Genomic DNA, 22,972 nt, shown 5'->3' on the forward strand with positions numbered 1-22,972 from the left:
AAAAATAATGGTCTCAATAGTTGAGATGTGGCATTTTATTCCTTTGCAATTTCCTGCCAACCAAAAATAATGGCACTCAAATGATTGAAAAGTAAATGAATATTGAGAAACCACATTTTAAAAATTCTCAAATAGTAATATTCGCTTGAAGAAATGGTCCTTCGACCTACTTAAATCAGCATTTAAAATAATATTGGTTCTTCGAGGAACATTCTAAAATAAAACGTAGACATAATGGCAAACAAAGTCTTAGGAAGCTAAATATTCAGCAGAAGCTTCGTCTAAGGTCATCTAAAAACAAATATATATATATTTTGGTCCTTCGAGACCTTTAAAACCCCAAAAAAAAAAATAATAATGGAGCCCAATAGTTGAGACGTGGCATTTTATTCCATTGCAATTTCCTACCGAAAAATTAATAGTCAATAGTCAAAGTGTGGCACTTAATTCAGCGGAAATTTCCAGTCAATTAAAAATAATGGCGCCCAATTGCTTAAAAAGTAAATGAATATGAGAAAACACATTTTAAAAATAATGGAAGCACAAGGGTGTTTACAATGGCGCCCAAATAATTTTAAAAAATATTGGGGTATTTACTTGAGAAAAAAAATGGTCCTTCTATTAAAGTAATACTGGTCCTTGAAGTAATGGTCCTTTGACATATTTAAGATTTTCTTTTAAAGTGATACTGGTCCTTCGAGGAACATTTTTGAATAAAAACTCGAATTCATAAAAATATCAAAAATGGTCCTTCGGCGTTCTTAGAACACATGTTAAAAAATTAATATTGGTCCTTCGAGGAACATTTTTAAATGAAACCCCGATTTCATAAGATATAATGGCGGTGAATATTAAATAGAGTAGATTATTTGGCAATAGCTTCGCCAATGAACACAAAAAAAAAATAATTACATTTAATTACATCGCAAAAAATTATGGAGACCAAATGTTTGAAGTGTACCACTTTATTCAACTGCAATTTTCTACCAACCAAAAATAATGGCGCCCAAATGATTGAAAAGTAAATGAATATGAGAAAACACCTTTTAAAAATAATGGAAGTACAAGCGTATTTACAATGGCGCCCAAATAATGTTCGAAAATATTGGAAGAAACACAAGGGTGTTTACTGGAAGAAATGGTCCTTCGACGTACTTAGAACACCTGTTAAAAAAAATAATATTGGTCCTTCGAGGAACATTTTTGAATGAAATCCCGAATTCATAAGAAATAATTGCGGATAATGTCTCATTGAGTAGATTATTTGGCAGAAGCTTCACCTGAGAATGTAAAAACTAGATTGTATATATTTTGGTCCTTCGATATCACAAAAAAATATGGCGCCCAATATTTCAAGTGTCGCACTTTATTCAACTGCAACTTTCTACCAACGAAAAACAATGGCTCCCAAATGATTGAAAAGTATACGAATATAAGAAATTATTTTTTTTTTTTTTTTAAATATTACATATAAAATTAAGAGTTGGTCCTTCGACCTATTAGCAACATCATTTATATTGGCACTTCAAGGAACATTTTCGCATAAAAATTCAAATTCTTAAAAATACCTCCAGAAAAATAATAATTTTGAAAGAGTTCGACTAGTATGATAAAAATTCACATATTGCTGGCTGAATGGTCCTTCGAAGTACCCAAAAAAGAATCACCAAAATTAATAGCTCCCAAATGATTGAAACAAAACGCATTTAAAGGTATTAGGTTCGTTCAGAATCTCAAACTGTATTAACTTGTAGAAATGGTCCTTCGACCTACAGAAAACCCATTAAAAAAAACTATTGGTCCTTCGAGCTAGATTTTAAATGAAAAATTTAGAACTTATTGGATTATATAGCCAACAGATCCGCCGAAGAATATCCAAAATCAATTACATACATTTTGGTCCTTCGAGAAGGCAAAAAAACTCTCCTGCAAAAAATAATGACGCTCAAATGATTGAAAAAAAAACGAATTTAAAGGAGGTTCGTTTAACGAAGCTCAAACGGTATCAACGAGCATATTTCTTTCGTATAAAAAATAAATACATGTTTTTCGTCCTCCGAGATGTCAAAACCCCCCAAAAAAATATATATTGGCGCCCAATAGTTGAAATATCGCACTTTATTCATTTGCAGTTTCCAACCAAAAATAATGGGGCCCAACCATAACCTAATAAAACAAACCGAATTTTAAGGAATTATGTTCGTTCAGAATCGCAAACAGCATTAACTTGTAGAAATGGTCCTTCGACCTACCGAAAACCCATTTTGAAACATATTGGTCCTTCGAGCTAGATTTTAAATGAAAAAATGTAAAACTCATTAGATTTTCTAGCCAACAGATTCGCCGAAGAACATCCAAAATCAATTACATTCATTTTGGTCCTTCGAGAAGGCAAAAAAAAAACACTCCTGCAAAAAATAATGGCGCCCAAATGATTGAAAAAATAAAACGAATTTAAAGAAGGTTCGTTTAGAACCTCAAACAGTAATAACGTAAATATTTCTTTCTTTCCTAAACCAAAAAAAAAAATATGTTTTTGGTCCTCCAAGGGGGCAAAACCACCAAAAAAAATATATTGGCGCCCAATATCTGAAATTCATTTGGCGTCCAATAGTTGAAATATCACACTTTATTCATTTGCGGGATACAACCAATAATAATGGGGTCCAATTTTAAATAATGGGATCCTTCAACCTACAAAAAAAACTACTTAAAGCATTATTGGTCATCGAGGAAGATTTTTTAAAGAAAAAATTAATTTCATAAGAGATTACTTCAAGCAAATCTTCAGAAAATAGATTTTTTTCAGCAGAAACTTCACATAAATGGTCCTTCGACCTACCGAAAACCCAATTAAAATAATATTGGTCCTTCGAGCAAGAACCAAATGTAGAATGTATTACATTATCAATTATTTATATTTTTGGCCCTTCGAGATAGCAAAAAAAAAAACCGTCCTGCAAACGGTATTAACGTAAGTATTTCTTTCCTCAAACAAATATATGTTTTTGGTCCTTCGAGACGTCAAAACCCTCCAAAACTATATATTGGCGCCCAATGGTTGAAATGTAGCACTTTATTCATTTGCAGTTTCCAACCAAATTCATGGGGAACTTCGACCTAATAAAAACTACTTAAAAAATTATTGACCTCTCGAGGAAGATTTTTTAAAGAAAAAAATGAATTTCATAAGAGATTACTGCAAGCAAATCTTCAGAAAATAGATTTTTTTAGCAGTAGCTACACCTAAATGGTCCTTCGACCTACCGAAAACCCTCAATTAAAATAATATTGGTCCTTCGAGCAAGAACCAAATGTAGAATTTCTTAGATTAGATCAATTATTTATATTTTTGGTCCTTCGAGATGGTAAAAAAACCATCCCTGCAAAAAATAATGGCGCCCAATTGCTGAAATGTCGCCCGTGATTCAATTGCAATTTCCTGTTTTGAATATTAACAAATATCCTTTGCTCTCCATCGAATAAGTTCTCCAAAACAAAGAAACCCCCCTCATTGGTAACCTTGTGAATATTGCGTATTTCCTTTGGAAATGGGGACCAACCAAACAAGAGCCTTGACGTATTTTCACAATTCCAAGCAAACGTGACTTAACTTCAATGACATCAACCGAACGAACATCCGTCCACAACTTGTTTTTATTAGCAACAACAACAACAACGACATATTTCTGTTAAGTGTGTGAGTTTTTAAGGATATTATTTTCAATTTGATTTGTGTAGAAATTTTCGTCTCTCCTTTCGTCTCTCTTCCTCTCTCTCTCCACTCTCTCTCTCTCTCTCTATTAACTGGAATTTTTTCGATTGAAAACATTATGTCGCAGCAGTTAGCCTTTGGCCATGGTTAAACAATAAAAGGCGACCCCATTTCGAATATGTTTGTAAACATTGATGGCCAGAGAAGGGGGGAGAGGGAGGAGAAGAGGAAATATTCCAACCGGCCAGACCATGATTTGTCATTGTCTGCAAAGTGTTTATTGTTGGTGGAAAGGATCAACAAGGCGGCGCAAAAATATGGCCATGGAATAAATATGGGTGAATGCCACTCAAACCAGCAACTCAATTCAAGAGGGTGTTGGGGGTCTTATCAGTGTTGCTTGCAGTAAAAGGACAATTTGCATTTTCTGGCTTAATTAAATGGAAATAATTACATAAAATAATAAAGATCAGAAAAAAAAAAACTACAACAGACCAGAACAAAAACGGAGCAACATTCAGTCAATATTATAAATGTTCAAATGCCGGATGACAGCCACACAACCACACCCTCTCCCCCTGATATTAATGTTCTTACGTTGCTGCTACTTTTGTCATTTCAGAAGTGGTGGTGGAATATAAAAAAAATAAAATTAAAAGAAAATCGCTAAAAAAAATTATACACGAGTAACGAGAGAATTGATTTCCAAAGGATATGTGTAGCAACAGGACAACAATATTACTATGGTGTTGAGAAAAAGTTGGGGGGAGAGGAAGGAAGCGGGAGAGTTATTCATTTTCATATCCTTCACATGATATCCTTATTCTTCATCTTCATTCTCGTCGAAAAAAAAGAGACACAACAATTTTTGCACAATTTATGGTTATTATATGTCCAGCACGACAACAAAAATGTCAAGGGATTCATCGCCGATGATGACACATTCCACACCACCCAGAGTCCACATATCTCCCAACCAAATATAAACAAGACCACAGAATAATGAAGACGAACACGAGAATGGAGAAGACACAACACAAACGTGGTATTTATGACCAAAATGGGATCAAATGACAATATCCTTGTGTGGAGCAGGAGCAGCGTTGTGGTGCTTTATTTTGCAAGAAAACACCACGAATAAGAAATAACAGGAAAATTAAAACAAAAAGGACATAAATCACATTGAGGGGCTATGTGAAATGAATATCCCAAAACCAAGTTGAATATTTTGGTCCATCGAGCTGGAAAAATTGTAGACCCCAAATTAATATTTCACATTGAGACTTGGAGTTAATAAAAAAGCGATAAAAGCGGCAATTTCCTGCCAATCCAGAAAATATGGCGCCCAAATGATTGGAAAGTGAACGAATGTAAGAAAAAATAGTTTAAGAATATTGGAAGCACTTGAAGAAATGGTCCTTCGACCTACGGAGTAAGATGAAAAACCTGCAACAAACTTCAGGCTGCTGTCATTTCTAACCCACTTGTCCGACACCTGTTTAAATTATTCCAGTGACAGCTCATTGTATTGTTTATAAGCGTACAAAAGCATTTTGGTGAGAATTTTCCAAAAAAAAGTTTTTGGTGATTAAATTCAAGCGTGATAATGTGATTTTTTTATTGGCCGTTTGAAGGCAATAATTCGTGCCAAAGGTGACCAATTCGAACAAATCTCGACTTATTCTAAAATTTAATTTTTTTCCGACATTAAAAAAAAAAAATTGAAAAAATTATGGCGTTTTACTTTGTTGCAGTTTTTTTTATCTTACCCTGTATATTTACTTAAACAAATGGTCCTTCGACCTACTGAAAGTATTTAAAAAATATTGTTTTTTTGAGGAACATTCTGAAATAAAACCAGTAAAGAAATTCCTAAAGTCGGGAGGGGCCGATTTTATAATACCCTACACCACTTTGCTAATTTAGTTGAGCTCCACTTAATAATTAAAAGTTTTTATGGGAGAATTCAAACATACACGCTATGATTATAATTATAATTTAAAATTCAAAGGACTAAATATGCCGAAGCATTTGTATCTTTTAAATTCGGACTTATATTGCCCATTTGGTGCAAAATTAATTTGAAATCAGATAAAGATATATATGGGAGCTATATCCAAATCTGAACCGATCTCGATAAAATTTAGCAAAGGTATTTCTGAGCTGTATTTGATATATTTCCCTGAATATCGTTGTTACGGAGTGCATATTACGGCTATGGTTAACAAATACAATAAATCGGATGAACAATATATATGGGAGCTATAACTATATCTGAACCGATCTTCACCAAATTTGGCATACTACCTTCTAGACTAAATTCGGTCGTATGTGCCCAATTCCATCCCATTTGGACAAATATTAGACGTTTGGTGCACAATAAATGGTAAATCGGACGAAGTTATATATGGGAGCTATATCCAAATCTGAACCGATCTCGATAAAATTTAGCAAAGGTATTTCTGAGCTACATTTCGTATATTTCCCCAAATATTGTTGTTACAGGGTGCATATTACAGCTGCGGAGGACAAAAATAACAAATCGGATGAACAATATATATGGGAGCTGTATCTGAACCGATTTCGATAAAATTTGGCATACTTATTTTCAGGCCTAATTTGATTGTATGTGCAAAATTCCATACTATTCGGGCTGATATTACACGTTTGGTGCACAATAAAAGGCAAATCGGACGAAGATATATATGGGAGCTATATCTAAATTTTTACCGATTATCTCCAATTTCAATAGGGTTCGTCCATGGGCCAAACAAATGTTGTTTGCAAAACGTGAACCTGCACAGACAATTTTCTGTCATAGGCAGTAGTATCCATGACGAACTTCATTTACCAAATTTGAAACGATTCCGGTGAATAATGTCGCTAAAATTATCAAAATACAGGATATAGGGCTATACGAAGACGTGGACCTGCACTGAAAATTTTCTGTCTACGGCGAATATTTATGGGTGTTACAAACGGAATGACAAATTTAATATACCCTCCTTTTTAAGGTGGCGGGTATAAAAACCGAAAAGAAATAATGGCGCCGAATAGTTGAGGGGTGGCACTTTATTCCATTACAATTTCCTGCCAAACCAGAATAATGGCGCCCACCCAAGTTAACAAATACATATAAGAAATCACATTTTAAAACTATTGAAAGCACATGGGTATTTACTTGAAAATATGGTCCTTCGACCTACTAAAGACTCCACTTAAAATGATATTGGTCCTTCGATACGATAAAAGTAAAATAGTATGAGTCGATTTTGCCGACGAATGTGGAAAGTAAAATATTAAGTAGAGGCCAAACATAAGATCATGTAAACTCAATTGCATATATTTTGGTCCTTCGAGATCCAAAAAAAAAAAAAAAACTCAATGGCGCCCAAATGATAGAAAAGTAAAATAAGAATTTAAGAGAACAATTTTAACAATAATAAAATAAATCTTTGGCGAAGCAGCTTCGTTTGGAAGGACAACTGCATTTATTTGAAGAAATGGTCCTTCGACCTACTTAAAATCCAATTCAAATCCTTCGACCTAGATTTTCAAAGACAAAAATATGAAATTCCTAGGAGAGTAGATTATTTTGCAGAAGCTTAGCCTAAGAACATCCGAAATCAATTACATTTGATATGGTCCTTCGAGTTGACATAATGGCGCCCAATAGTTGAAATGTCGCCCTTGATTCAATTGCAATTTTTCTGTTTTGAATATTAACAAATATCCCTAACTTATTCAAACCAATTCCAAACAAAGAACTCTCATTGATAACCTTTGGAAATTGGAGCCAAAACTGTAATATATTGGTCCTTCGAGTTGGAAAAAAAAATCGCACCAAAGAATCAGTTTTTCATCAAAATTCATGGGTATATCAATCCTCCGACAGATGTTCTTCGTTTTTTTTTTTTTTTTTTTTTATTCTATATTTTGTGAAAATTTCTAAAAATATGAAAATGTCTATATGTTTTGAAATTTCTGTGTATATAAAATAATTCTAAAATGAAAATGAAATACGATTTTATCTCTTAAATGTGTTTTTAATATTTATAATTTTCTGGCGTTTTCTTTATTTCTTTCCTAGACGTTCCATGGGAGAAAAGTCTTTTCATTTTGTATTTCTTGCCGGGGAATTTCAGTTCCTAGCCCTTTTTGACTATGTGTGTGTGTGTGTGTGTGTGTGTGGCAACAATATTAAGTGCAACAAAATGACCAATTTTATGTTTTCCACTTTTTCTTCTTTTTCGTCTTTTGCTTCTTTTTGTTCCTCTTGGATGCCATCATAATTACGCGAGTTATGAAGCTGAAAATTTATGTTATTGCTACGAGAAAGTTGCAGTTGCAATGTATTTTTCTTGTTGTTGCTGTAATATGGGATTCTTGGTATTTTGAGATGCGGATGCTCTCTCTGTTATTTCCAAGTATCAAAGAAAGAATATGTTTGGGGACGACCAAACCAACCAACCAACCATCCATCCAACCAATCTCATGTATGCTGGGCACAAACAATTGAATTGAGAATACTTCTTTCGACAGTCTGAGGAATGTCTGTCCGTTGTTATGACGGTTTTTATATATACTGCATACATATTGCTTGAAATGCTGGACGACAGCCCTATTCATCCATCCATCTCAGCAGCTACGCTCCATCTCATCAAGCAACCACCAGAAAAAATGATTACGTCGTAGAAGATCAAATAATAGGGGGAGGGGGTCATCGCATCTGGACGCATCATAGAAGTGTTATCGACATCTTTTTTGTTTGTTTCTTTTGTTTTTTTATTTTGCGTCTTTTCTTTGGGTCGGCGGAGGATTAGAAACATAGAATAAATAATAAAAATAAACAAACAATGTCGAAGAAAAAAAAGGCCAATGAAAATTTTTTGGTGTTAAATGCTGGACGACGAAAAAGTGGTTGTGTGCTGCTGGCGGCTGCGGAAGCAATGCAACATGGAAATCATAAAATGCTCTTTTATTTTTCATTCCCCCATTTTTCCTAAATTGTGAAGGGAGAATGGAGGGAGAATACATTCAACAATAAACAATATTAACAATTAACAAAACCATTAAAAATCACCAAGTTGTTAATTATTTCTTTTTGGAGGAGCATGCTGATGAAAGAGAGCCCTTAACCTCTATTTGGGGGAGTGGCGCTGAAGTCATCGATGTTTGAAGAGAAGTATTTGATGGAAATTCATAAAAATATCGTGAGTCCTTATATTCATACTTTATGGGAGGCTTCCTTATATTAAATATCTTTTGAATATAAAACACTTATTAAAGGTACCGTATATCAAGGTATTAAAAATGCGCCATCAAAATCCCCATACTTTTATAATTGATTTAATAATTTTGCTTAGGAAACCCTAAATATATTCTTAATTAAAACACTAATTTGTGAAAATATTCTACATAAAACTACATTTTATACACAAAATACTCATTTTATACTCAACTACACCCATTTCGCATACGTTCCTTTCGGGTACCCTTTTTCACTCAATATGAGAACAGAGCTCAGATTTACTCGTTTTTAACCGCGAGGGAAACTATTTCGCGAGCAAGAGTGCTCGAAGAGTTTTATTCCAAATTTTAGTAACGAACTGGTTTTGATGCATCGGTATAACAAAAACTAAGAGAACTCCGCAAGAGTAAAAAGAGGAGTGCTATGCTCTCGCTTTTATTCGAGTAACAACGAAATATGGAGAATACATGATTTTTTTCCATTCCCTGGAGTAATGCCGCTCGAATTCGAATAGAGAAGGGAACTCGCTGGCATTTAGGTGGTACGAGACATCGGAAACGGATTTCTTCCAAAGAAGCCTAGAGTCAAAAATCGATATTTCGATGAGACACATTTTGGTCGTAAGGCTAAAATTCGTTTGTACATCGTATAGATATCGAGGAGCCTCAGAATTTTTTCTTCGTATAAGAGCTTTTTTAGAGTATTTTATACCTAGTTAATCGATGCCCAGGTCTTTGATTCTGATAACATATTATAAAACTAGAGATTATTGGAGAATTTTACACTTATACGTTATTTAAAGAGTCCGAATCGATAGAAGACCTAGAAGAAATGCGGGTGATCTTTAGAGACCCATTGGAAGAATTTAATGCATAGAATGACATCTGACATCCCTCCGCACATTTAAAATACCCTCCGGAGATCTTCTTTAGTGATGACTTCCTTTAGAGGTTTTCTACGTATAAAAGCTATTCTAGGGTATTTTATACCTAAATCTTCGTTGCCTATAGAGATAGAAATTACTGGGGTATTTTATACCCAGACGTCTTTAGTAGTCTTCTTTACAAAGAAGACATAGAAGAGCTTCGAAGCCTTCTGCACAAATAAAGTACCTGGGAGGTCTTCTTTAGCTATGGCTTCCTTCAGAGATTTTCTCTAAAGACGTGATGAAAAAAGTCCTACTCTATATAAAACAACTTTTGAAAGTCTTCATTACATTGAAGATCTTTTGGGCTTCTGGATGCCTTTTTACATTCTATTCGAGGACTTTAATATTTGGCATGCCACTCATAAATTACCTTGTGGGTTTTCTTTATAGAGGACTTCCTTTAGGGGGTTTCATTAGATACCCCATTGGAGGATATCTCACGGAGGACTTCTATTCCTATTACACAGAAGAATACGGAAGATGTCCAAAACGTTGTTAAAGAACTACGATTACGGAAAGAAACACGATTGGGTGTCCTCTAAAACTTAAACACATTTCGTTAGTTTCCTATAACTAGAAGAGGAGGTCATATTTACCTAGTACACTTATTTTGAGGTCTTCTAATCCTTGAAGACCTTTTCGACGGCTTTCTTATCTAGGAAACTTTATGAAAGTCAACTATAACCATCTAGAGGTATTCTACTCCCAAAAGAGTTCATGAAGATATTTTATAACGAGAAAGCCTTACGGAGGTCTGTTGTACCTATAAAACAGTCGCGGGTATCAGAAGCCCCTAGATCCGATGATGTATCCTAAATACGGGGTATATTTGGTACAATATGATATGGGGTGAACAGATAGTGCTTGAAATCTGAAATTTGGCATTAAGGTTGCTGTTTATGTCCAGCCTCGACATATGGAGGTGGTTTCAGAAATTTGTACTACAATTGTACGAAAAATACAGAATGTATAGTACCATTGAGTACTTTTCCTACAATTTAGTATTGGATGAAGGAATAAAGATAAAATTCTGAAATTTAATATTTAGATTACTGTTGGTAGCTGAGTTTGAGATTCGGCGGTGGTATTTTTACGAAAAGTACTTAATGGTACTAAATTTGGTATTAGGTGAAGGTATAGGGCAGGAATACTCAAATTTGATATTGTGGTCTCTGTTGGCATCTAGAATTGATATATGGAGCTAATTTTGGAAATGTGCTATAATTGTACGAAAAGTACTAATTGGGTTACTGATGGTACTTAAGTTTGAGATTTGGGGATGGTTTGAAAAGGAGTACGATATTTGTACAAAAAGAACTAAATGGTACTAAATTTGGTATTGGGTGAAGGGATAGAGCTAAAATCCTGAAATTTGATATTAATGTCACTATTGGTCCCTGGGGTTTACATGTGGTGATGTTGAAATAGTTTTGGGTAGAAAAATTGGATGTGGGTCCATTGTGCAATGGTTTTACTAATATCCTCCTCGACAAAATTCAATTTTTACGACTTTTTGGTTCATAATATAAACATTTTTCTATTATTCTTTCCGAAAAAAGAAAAACTTGAAAAAGTACAAAAACCTTTAAAGTCTCAACAATTAGTACGATTTATGAAGTTGTGATTACAAAAATTTGTCAAATGGAACGAATTGTACATTTTAAGTACTAAAAAGGCCTAACTAACTCACTAAGTAGGGCACTTGCTAGTGTAGCTATAAGAAAATCTGAGGGACTTCAATTGTTTTAAAGTATCTGGAGTGATTTAAATTTAGAATTAATTCTCAGGGGTTTCCATACACAGAAGGTGTAAAAGGTGTTCTAGATGTACTCCGAAAGCTCTTCTCTTTACTTTCAACACCCACAAGGCCAATGTGGAGGTATTCAATACCTAGAGGACCCCCAAAAAAGAGTTTTAGAAGGTATTACATACCTAGAAGACCTTTTGGAAGTCTCCTATTCTTAGAAGACTTTCTGGACTTCTGCAAAGAAAATAATTGGAGGTTTTCTAAATTTAGAAGCACTTCTGTTGGCATTTCATTTCATATCCAGAGGACCTTTGGAACATCTCCCAGCAATTTTTTTATATCCTCAAAGACTTACTTGGGGCCTTTTAGACCAGTCCACACCCAAAAGGCCAATATGAAGGTATTTCATACCTAGAGGACCCCCCAAAAAAGAGTTTTAGAAGGTATTACATACCTAGAAGGCCTTTTGGAAGTCTCCTATTCTTAGCAGACTTTCTAGACTTCTGCAAAGAAAATAATTGGAGGTTTTCTAAATTTAGAAGCACTTCTGTTGGCTTTTCATTTCATATCCAGAGGACCTTTGGAACATCTCCCAGCAATTTTTTTATATCCTCAAAGACTTACTTGGGGCCTTTTAGACCAGTCCACACCCACAAGGCCAATATGAAGGTATTTTATACCTAGAGGACCCCCAAAAAGGGTTTTAGGAGGTATTACATACCTAGAAGAACTTTTGGAAGTCTCCTATACCTATAAGGCCTTATTGACTTCTGCAAAGAAAACAATTGGAGGTTTTCTAAATTTAGAAGCATTTCTGTTGGCATTTCATTTCATATCCAGCGGACCTTTGAAACATCTCTCAGCAAATTTTTTTATATCCTCAAAGACCTACTTGGGGCCTTTTGGGCCAGTCCTACTCCTACAACACCTTCCCGGATGTCTCAAAATACATAGAAGACCTTCTGAAGAGTTTTGAAGAATGTGTTTTCTGTCTAACTTTTTATAATTTAAAAGGTATAACAAGCGAGCAGTACAACCACCCTCCCCTTAAACATGTGCGTGTGCATGAGTGTGTGTGCGAAATATACAGATATTTGCTAATGGGAGGTGGTGGTGAGTAACAGCTCTCATTTCCATTGAAATAAATCACAGCCAGTGGTTCTTCACACTTGCATGACATGCTCGTTGCCGCGCCTCGTGTGTCATGCGACATGTAAGTCCAATAAGAAACCGCTCCATCATACATTCATATTACGCTGGCTAAAGGACATCAAAGGACATCGCAAGCGAATGAAAACAAAAATCCATGGAAAAAAGGAAATCAGAAATTAGAGATGGTTGGGGAGGGGGAGGGGGAGAAAGAGAGAGGGAGAGGGAGAGCCGAGAGATTTTTGCCATAAAACATCAACAAGAGAGTGGCATACAGAGAGTAGGTTTAAAAATGTGCAAGGGTGTTTTATCCAAAGAGAGTGAGAGAGGGAGGCAAAGGATGAGAGAGTCAACAATTTAACAAGGAATAGAGAAGCATAATTACCTGTTTGAAAACGAGTGGTAGTATGTGATGTATTATGTTGTTGTTTTATTTTTTGTTGTTTTTTTCAAAACTGTTGTTGCTGCTGCTCACTCGCTCGCTCGCTATTGAGAAGATTTGTTTGTTTGTTATTTTTTTTGTGTATTGTTATTGTTTTACAATTTTGGGCTTGGGTTGGAGAATTTTTAGGCAATTTTCTTTGATTTGGAGATGGTGGTCAAAAAGAATTGTTAAAAATATAAATCACAATTTTAGCACTGCGGACAGAGAGAGAGGGAGAAAACAATAATTTTTTTATTAAAATTGGCATTTCAAATTTTCAAATATTTTTTTCAAAAAAATTTCACTTCGATTTTTCAATTTATTTATTATTTTTTACAACACTTTGAGTAACACAAATTTTTCCTATATCCTGTTGCAGGACATGATTTTTTCACTGTTGCTTTTTATTTTTTTTTTTATTAAAATCACTAGCTGGCTTTGCATTTGTGGGGGAAAGAACAAAAAAAATTGGACAAAATTCTTTCTTCCGTGCCTGCGTACTTTTTTGCGTTTTGTGTCTGAAATTTAAACCGAAACTGAAAACCGGAGACCCACAACTGACGCAACTGCTGAGGTTCAGCAGCTTTTGAGCTGCTACACGTTTTGTTCGTCTTTTCTACACTTTTCTGCTAGACTTTCCACGCACTAAATAAAATGAAAAAAAAAAATCCAAACACTGGCAGAGCGCACATGATTACGGTAAAGTGATGGAGAGGACCGGAAAGGAGAGGAACCGACAAAACATTGCAAGTCGTAGGACTAACCAAAAAAAAAAAAAAGAGAGAAATAAACAAATGACACAACACACAGAGGCTCAGCAATGCCTACACACAGAAACAGGAAAACACCCAGAGCGGAAGGCAACCTTTTGGCAATGGGAAGAGCGTGAGGGCAACCAAACACATTTTCTGCTCATCCTAGGTATTGCCAGTCAACCAACCAAACAATTCAATGCGTATTTATGCCCATATTACGTCTCACGAGAGCCAGGAGAGATAGAACATGGATGATAAGCCAAATATCTATGGAAACGCATGCGCATCCCAAAAAAAAAAAAAAAAACAAACACCTCATTCACAAACCACGACAAAACAAAAAAAAAAATAAGAAAACAGCAACAGAAACAGAAACAAAACAAACAAAGCGTGCAACATGATGACTGATTTGCTGGCTGGCTGACTCTTCGAAAAGGGGGGATGGGGCTCCATCAAACCACAAAGTGATAAACTTGATTTGTATCCAACTACCACCATTGCAAGCAACCAAAAGCAGGAGAGCATGAGAAGCCACAGGGTTGCCAAGGTTTGTAATTAATAAGTGCTATAAAGAGAGACAAGTTGGGGATCTTTTTTATGAGAGCTTCTCTACTCGAAATCGAGTCATTCGAGTGGGAGTAAAATTCGCTGGTAAACTTTGACGAGAAGTACCCTTCACCATGCTATGAAGAATATATCATTTGCTTTGTAGCCACTCGAATTAATCACACACAGAAAGGTACCTCCCAATATTCGGTATTTGGATTTTAACCAATCTTCTACGGAAATTTTAAGAAATTCAGTATTTTGCCTCTTTGTGGAGACTATTTCCACTGACAGAACAATTTTTGCATAGGTCCATGATTTCCTTTACGAAGCCATATACAGGGTTGCCCATATTCGACGGACCTTTGGGCCCATTCCAATCGACGAGGCTTGTCCGCAGGCAACATTCTTTGCGTCAATTGAATTTTGTACGGGAACAAATGCAAATCAATGCGAATAATCCGTTGTAAAGTGGACCGAGCCATGCCCAACTGCTGAGAACGGCGTTTTTGGGATGTTCTTGGGGACCTCTCAACACTGGCTCGTACGGCAGCGATATTCTCGGCCGATCGCCTTGGTCGACTTGTATATGGCCTCTTCGGATTAGAAAGAGCCTTACCAGTCGAAAATTTTTCGTATAAACGCTTAATGGTGTTCTTAGAAGGCGCACTTCTCACATTTTTTAATGTTTTAAAAGCACGTTGAGTTTTTAGAATTGACTTCTTCTGTTGAATGTAAATTTCAACTATTTCAGAGCGCTCGCGTGACGTGTATTGCTTCATGGTAGAAATCTGCTTGGACTGACACTTCAAACGCGGTATGTCATTAAGCGATGTGACATATCTGTCAAAAGTTATGGCGTTGCCAGATGGATCCGTCGAATATGGAAAACCCTATAATTGTTGTTTTGGTCATCATTTTTTAAATAAGCGGTTTACAACTCGGTATTTAAAATTCGCAATGGGTGTTGATTTCTGTGGCCGAACTTTTTCTATATAGCTCCAAGCTATCCTATGGACATTTATAATTCGGTATTTGTAATTCCAAACGGAGTCCACCTCCAGGAGTAGAACACTGTCTATATAGTATTTTGATCTGACATCAGAAAAACTCGCTGGAATTTCTTCAGAGTGAACTTCACTCAAATGTGGGCGAGTGATCGCTAGAACATTGTTCATATAGTATTTTGATTTGACTTCCGAATTTTGTTTAAAGAGTGAAAGTCACTCGAATTCGAGCGAGTGTGCTCCTGGGAGCAGAAAAACAAATCGAGCAAATCTAATTTTTCGATATCGCTCGAATATGAGTGAGCATATTTTCCTCTTTTCTGAGTGGAGGCAAATGTCATTCGAAATCGAGCAGATTCTACTCTTGCCGAGCACTCTTTTAGTTTTTGTCATATCGTTATTGTATTGCTATGTATGGATATTCCATCTCTATAAGATGAAACCCCTTCTCTTCTCCAACTCTTCTACTTTTTTACTCATTAACACTCTAAGAGCAAATTCTTGCTCGATTTTGAGCGATTCTGCATTCACTGTAATTTTTCACACAGAAGTGACTCAGGAGTGCACCCACAAAAGAAGTGAGTGAAGAGTAGACTCCGTAAAAAAAAATCCACTCTTCTAGTAATCCTACTCCACTCTTCAGGTAATCCTACTCCACTCTTCTAGTAATCCTACTCCACTCTTCTATGAATCCTACTCTGCAAAAGGGTGTCCCCGCATTTACATGAGGAGATTAAGGTTCTAGAGGTACGTGAGCATCACCACATTATTGTAGTTCTTGCCTGAGTGTCACCGAGACAGTCACTCAAACCCAAATTATGGGGGGATATTGCTTCCTCTCTAAGGCGTGTCAGAAAATACCTACATAATCTGGAGATGTCTAGCAGATAGGTCTGAGTAGCATTCAATACTGATGCAGTCACCGGCTTAATTAACCATTACAGTGTTAATGTCGTCTTCAGTGATGAGAATGTGAGGAAGTTCTGTCCAATCTGGGCTCTCTCTCTTCTCCTAAGATCTTTGGATGCAGCCTGTAAAGGTGAGATTTTCAATTTAGGGGAAGAAATCTCCATTCCAGTGAAAAGTTGACCACAAATCATCAAAATAACGAATATCTGGAGGTACAGTTATATGGGGTCCAATTTAGCAATGACCGTCCTTCTGTCAGTCTATCCGTCTGTGGAAATCACTCTAGCTTCCGAACGAAATGAAATAGGTAGATAAAATTTTACTCAAACGTATATTATGTCTGCAGGATTTTTGGTATTGAAAATGGGTAATGTAGGTCCACGTTTTGGTATAGTCTCCATATAACGGTACCTCTCAATATTCGGTATTTTGATATATTTTAGCGATATTCTTTACCAGAATTGTTACAAATTTTGGTATTTGAAGTTCGTAGTAGATACCACATCCTAAGACAGAAAATTGTCTGTGCAGGTCCACGTCTTCGTATAGTCTACATTCGGTATTTTTAAGATTTTAACAGAATTTTTAACGGATTTTATTTTTTGAAAATTGCCAAATTCGTTCCTAATGGTGGAGGGCATTCAAAGTTCGACCCGGCCGAACTTACAGCATTTTTGCTTGTTTTTTTAGAAAAATTCAGGTCCAAAAAATCAATAATTTTGGTACAACCGTTGTTTGACAGGTATAATGATACCTATATTGTCCCTATCGCTGTTGTAGATCCGGGTCTTGGATATGGACTTTCTTTTTTCAAATATCCAGGCATTCGGGTTTGTTTCATGGTAAAGATATCCTAAACAATGTAATCACTAATTGAATAGTTATTTTCATTAGATTTCAAATGATATTTATATTGTCCATATTAGTTTAGAAGGTCCGGGTCTAGGACCCGGTATATTCGTTTCAAATATTCGGGTATCTTGGACCATCCCCCAAAAAATACTTTTTCGTAATCAGGTTAAAAATATATGCCCTAAATTAAAAAAAAAATCCGCGAGTTTTTACTCAATCAGAGTTAAGCTCTTTATTCTACCCCTAATTATTGTGTCATGGGTCATATCTAAATCTCTTAATCAGTCGGGCATCTCCCCCAAAGAAAAAAACTTTCCCGTAATCCGGGCAAAAATAACTGACCCTGGAAGAAATTTCCAGAAAAATTGAGTTTTTATTACACTAGAGTTATTTTAGTATGACCCATGGTACAATAACGGGGGTTTTTGTTCGTTGTTCGGGTCCCACCCAAAGAAAAAATACTTTCCCGCAATCAGGGTAAAAATACCTGCCCCTGGAAGAAATTTCAAAAAAATATCCGAGAGTTTTTACTAAACTAGAGTTAAGCCATTTATTCTACCCCCAATTATTGTGCCATGGGTCATACCAAAATCTCCTAATCAGTCTGTCCAGAAATCAAGGTAAAAATACCTGCCCCTGGAAGAAATTTAAAAAAAATCGAGAATTTTTACTAAACTATAGTTAAGCCCTTAATTCTACCCCCAATTATTGTGCCATGGGTCATATTAAAATCTCCTAATCAGTCTGCTGCTATGTTCTTCGTTCGGGTCCCTCGTCCAAGAAAAAATACTTTTCCGTAATCAGGGTAAAATTAACTTCCAGGGGCAGAGATTTTTGATCTGATTACGGAAAAGAAATTTCAAAAAAATCGAGAATTTTTCCTAAACTAGAGTTAAGCCCTTTATTCCACCACCAATTATTGTACCATGGGTCATATCAAAATCTCCCAATCTGCTGCTATCTCCTTCGTTCCTGAATATTACTTCCATTTGCATTGGCAACCCTTTACCACTGATATTTGTTGTATCATTGTGTGCACCACGCACTTTGGCTTAATCATAAACAAAGAGAGAGAGCAAAAGATGCATACAAAAATCATGGGAGAGATACAAAAACAACGGCGTCATGATTACAGAAATAAAGGCTGCCTTTGTCGGTGTCTGTTGAACAAACCCAATACTCGTGCTTGGGGCTCTGTTACTGAGATAGTAGTGGTGGTGGTACTGCTGCTGCGGCTAGTCAATGAACACAAAATAGAAAACATCAAAACAAAACAACAACAAAAAAGCATGATATCACATGAGTTGCTCTGTGAGGGAGAGAGAGCGAGAGAGTATTTGCCCGAATTACAGCAAAATAATAAATGGAACGTGCTTGCAAACACAAAATGCTCCACAATGTGTTTTGTTTTTGTTTGTGTGTGTGTCTTTGCCGTCGTGTAGGGCGTTAAGTGTGAGAGATCGGAGAGACTGAAAAATGTTTGTTTTCATTACTTTATGGAAGAGAAAGTATGGCGAAGGGAGGAAGGGTGGGAGTTAGGGGGCTCCTATTTATAATCAAAATTATTAATGCCTTACACCAAACGTGCGGCAGCATAAAGAGCAAATATATATATATATATAGAGAGAGAGTGAGAATCAAAACAAATGTTTTATTGGGGGCCCAGTCATGTGGGAGAGAAATTTATTGTTGCTGTTGTTGTTTTTTATTTTCTAAATGGTAACGGAGGTGGGGCAAATCAGCACTGTTTTCTCTCGCTCTCTGTATTTTTTTGGGGTAAGCTCAGAAAAATTAAGACTTTGGCCGCACAAATGTATAACAAAAACAACAATAATTATAAAAAAAAAACTTAAGAAAACATTGGACACTGAAGTAAAAATTTAAAAAAAATGGAAAAATTTGCAAAGGATCTGTTGGCCCTGCTTCAATTTCTATGAAATAATGGAAGCAGACAGACGAACATCATCGCAGCAGCTGGGGAATCATCATCTAAGCTGGATTTTGTCTAGCTATCCCAAGCTAGCTTGATCTCGACTTGGATGACGACGTCTTGTATGTGTGTACATAGCATGGCATGTTTGTATGTAAATAATATTGGTGATGTTGGCACTTTTGAACTTTTTGTTTTCACAGTGTTCAGCTGCTTGCTGGGCATGGTGGTGGTTGGTTATAGGGGGCCCCATTTGCATGGGTGTGTGTTTGTGAGTGTTGTTGTTTCTGTGTTGGCATAGATGTCATGTGTGTAGCCGTAGCTTGGATGGCTGGCTGGCCCGCCTGGCTGTTGTTGTGGGTAGTAGTAGCGCACAAAGCACACAGAGTAAAAAAAAAACTAAATAAATTTTTTCCTTCCATTTCTTTCGAAAATTTCTTTTGGCTGCTCTTGGCTCTTGTGGCATGGAATTGAATTTTTTTTTTGTGTGTTTTTGTTTTATTTGGTTTGGTTTTCTTCCACTGTTGACTGGCTGGCTGGGTCATGTTGATATCATTCGTTGGAACAAAAAAACAACACTTTCTTATGTAATTTTTCACACCTTTGATATTTTCCACTTTTTTTTTGTGAATATTTTTTCTTTTCGTTATTCTTTGATGATTTTGCTTTATTTTTTGTTTCTCTCTTCTTTGGATCACAAGATACGAATGCGCTGTCTGTCACCGTGTGCTTGTTTGTTCCCGTTTCAAAAAAAAAAAAAAAAAACACCAACAACAAAAACACCAATCGCTTTTGTAAAACCGAAAAAAATCACTGTTATCTCGCGCACTTGTTTTATTTGCTTCGTTTTTTTAAGCGGAATTTCTTTGCAAAAAAAAACCAAAGACGACAAGGAGGACACCACTAACAATGCTAGCAATAATATTCATAAAAAAGATAATCCAAATGAAATTGCTGGGGATCTGTAACGGCGGCGGCGGACAAAGAAACCAACAAAACAGAAGATTTTTCCAATTTGTCTGGCTAACTTCGACACTGAGTAACTAACTAACTGACGGACTGAGTGACTGTGACTGGTTGGCCTGTTACCGTTTCTTTTTTTTTATTTTTTGCTTTGCTTTTTTATTTTTCTTTATTATTTTCTTTGATTATTTCTTTGTGTGTGTTTTTTTTTATTGTGTGTCTTATTCTCACGTGATGCAAACTGTGCAGCGTCAAAAACGCAACTGAATATGAAAACCCAACCATTGAAAAATATTACAATGACACCATACAGACAGCCAGCTAGCGAGCCAGTCAACCAACCAGCCATAAAGCTGTCGTTGCTGCTGCCAGCGCCGCTGCCGCTGTGGCTCCTCTACACGAAACAAAAACAACAACAGCTGACGAACAGAAAACGGCAACAATATGAAGAGAGCATCAGTTTCTTTCCACCATTGCAAAGGGGAGCATAAAAACAGAGAGAGAGAGAGGAGAGAGAGCGCAAAAACATCAAATAACACGCGCCACTCTCTTGTATACAGCGACATGCCTTCTGTCTTATTCACCGCGGAGATTGTGCACAGTGTTGAGAATGGGAAAAAGGGGTTGGAAAATAATAAAATTTTCCACAGATGGGTCATCCTTAAAATCAAACTTTGCTACAGACGAAATTGACATTGTACATAGGAAACGAGTTCCATTCTGGGGACTTCCTTAGAGGAACATTCTAAGGCGATTTATAATATCTCATATGCGAAACGAAAGCTAAACCACCCGGTACCGCTGTGGAGAAACCTTACTACCCAATGCCAAAGCAAGATTGTCCAGCTGCCCAACGGAGGACCTGAGTTTTTATCAGAGAACATCTATGGCAGCTGATCGGCAGAAAGACCCGCTTCATCTAGCTTTTCGATGACTTACAGTCAAGTCAAGTTCGAAGATGAGCCATGTCGGTCCTCGTTTTCGTATAGCCCCCACATAATTGTACCTCCATATATTCGATATTTTGACTTTTTTTTGTTTATTTGCGGAATTTATAAAATTCGGTAGTTAGAGTTCGTAATAGGATCTACGTTCTATGACAGAAATTTGCCCATAAAGATCTAATTTTTCGTATAGCCACCATGTAAATGTAACTCCCGTTAATCGGATATTTTATCGATTTTAGGAAACACTTTTCCATGGAATAGTTTAAAATTCAGTATTTAGAATGTGTAATGGGCTCTACCTCATGTGACACTATAATTCCATATAGGTCGAAGTTCCCCCCCTTCAACCCCCTCCCTATAACTGTACCTACCTTTCTAACGGCATTAAGAATTATTTATATGTTCCACGGTTTCCTATAATTCCGGTATACGTCATATTCGGTATTTTTACGATTTTAGCCACATTTGCTAACGGGATTGTTAAAAAAACAGCATTTGGATTACGTAATGGGCTCTTCTGGTTACATAGAAGTCAATGTTTTTTATAGTCCCTATCCTCCCGATATTCGGTATGTTTTTTTATTGTAGCCAACTTTTTTATAATAAAAGAGTCGCATACCCCCGAATACAGGAATTTCGGCAATTAACGGACATATTTTTGCATGATATACTTTCTAAATTATGGAGGGTATACAAAGTTCGGGCTAGCTAAGCTCAACTCTTTTTTACATTTTATTGTATTTGAACCGCATAGTCGTATATTGCGCACCACATTACGATAATTTGAAATTAAAACAAGTAAAAAAGCTGTCAGGCCGAACTTTGAATAACCTCCATTGTTTGGAACGAATTTGGTAATTTTTAAAAAAAAAAATTAAATCCATTAAAATTTCTGTTAAAATCTTACAAATACCGAATGTAGCAGTTATATTAGGGTCTATACGACGACATGGACCTGTACAGGCAATTTTTGACATAAGCCATTACAATATTCAAATAAGAAAAATGAACATGAAACGGCGAATAATGTAGCTAAATTCATTAAAATACCGAATATGGTGCGGTACCATTGTATGGGGGCTATACGAAGACGTAGATCTGCACACACAATTTTCTGTCGTAGGCTGTAGTATCCATTACGAACTTCAAATACCAAATTTGAAACATTTTTGCTGAAATCACCATCAATCACCAAAATACCGACAATAAGGAGGTACCGTTTTATGAGAACTATACAAAGGCGTGGACCTGCTCAGACAATTGTCAGTAATAGGCTGTATCATCCATTACGAATTTCAAATAGCAAATTTGAAACAATTCCGGTGGATAATGTCACTAAAATCATCAAAATACCGAATATCGGGAGGTACCGTTATATGGGGGCTATACAAAGATGGCTACATGCACAGACAATTTTCTGTCGCATGCTGTAGTACCCATTACGAACTTCAAATACGAAATTTGAAATATTTCCGGTGAATAATGTCGCTTAAATCACAAAAATACCGGAAATAGGGAGATGCCATAATATGGGGGGTCTATACCAAACCGTGGACCTACATGGCCCTTTTTCAATGCCAAAAGTCCTACAGGCATAATAAACATTTGAGTAAAATTTCATCAACTCATCGCTAGTTACTCGCTCGTGATACTGGTAGCGTAGCCCGACGTCAAGGAAGTGGACGGAAGAAAACAGCAACATCAGCAGAAATGGTTCGAAAAGTAAAGAAGCGATTTGATCGAAACCCGCGTCGCAGTGGCCGAAAAATGGCTCGTGTGCTGAACATATCGCTATATTCCATTCGGCAAATATTGAAAAATGAGCTCGGGGTAAAGCCATTGAAATACC

The 22,972-nt window shown here is 36.2% G+C and overlaps 1 protein-coding gene across 9 annotated transcripts in view; it reads right to left on the minus strand.

Annotated features, from left to right (window-relative positions):
• The window catches only part of LOC101901288 (uncharacterized protein DDB_G0283357), a 162,249-nt gene that overhangs the window by 105,605 nt on the left and 33,672 nt on the right, over positions 1-22,972 (minus strand). The window contains exons 1-2 of one of the 9 annotated variants that reach the window (XM_059119061.1): positions 20,408-20,491; positions 13,176-13,429 (exon numbers count right to left, since the gene is read on the minus strand). The exons of 1 other annotated variant lie outside the window; for it this stretch is intronic. The gene's annotated coding sequence lies outside the window, so the exon portion shown is untranslated. Of the gene's footprint in view, positions 1-13,175; positions 13,430-13,715; positions 13,860-19,814; positions 19,951-20,121; positions 20,492-22,972 lie in introns of those variants that run through there. 7 more of the 9 variants (XM_059119059.1, XM_059119060.1, XM_059119055.1 and 4 more) reach the window with 7 other exon arrangements.

Source organism: Musca domestica, unplaced genomic scaffold (assembly GCF_030504385.1).
Source record: "Musca domestica strain aabys unplaced genomic scaffold, Musca_domestica.polishedcontigs.V.1.1 14, whole genome shotgun sequence".
Taxonomy (NCBI): Eukaryota; Metazoa; Arthropoda; class Insecta; order Diptera; family Muscidae; genus Musca; species Musca domestica.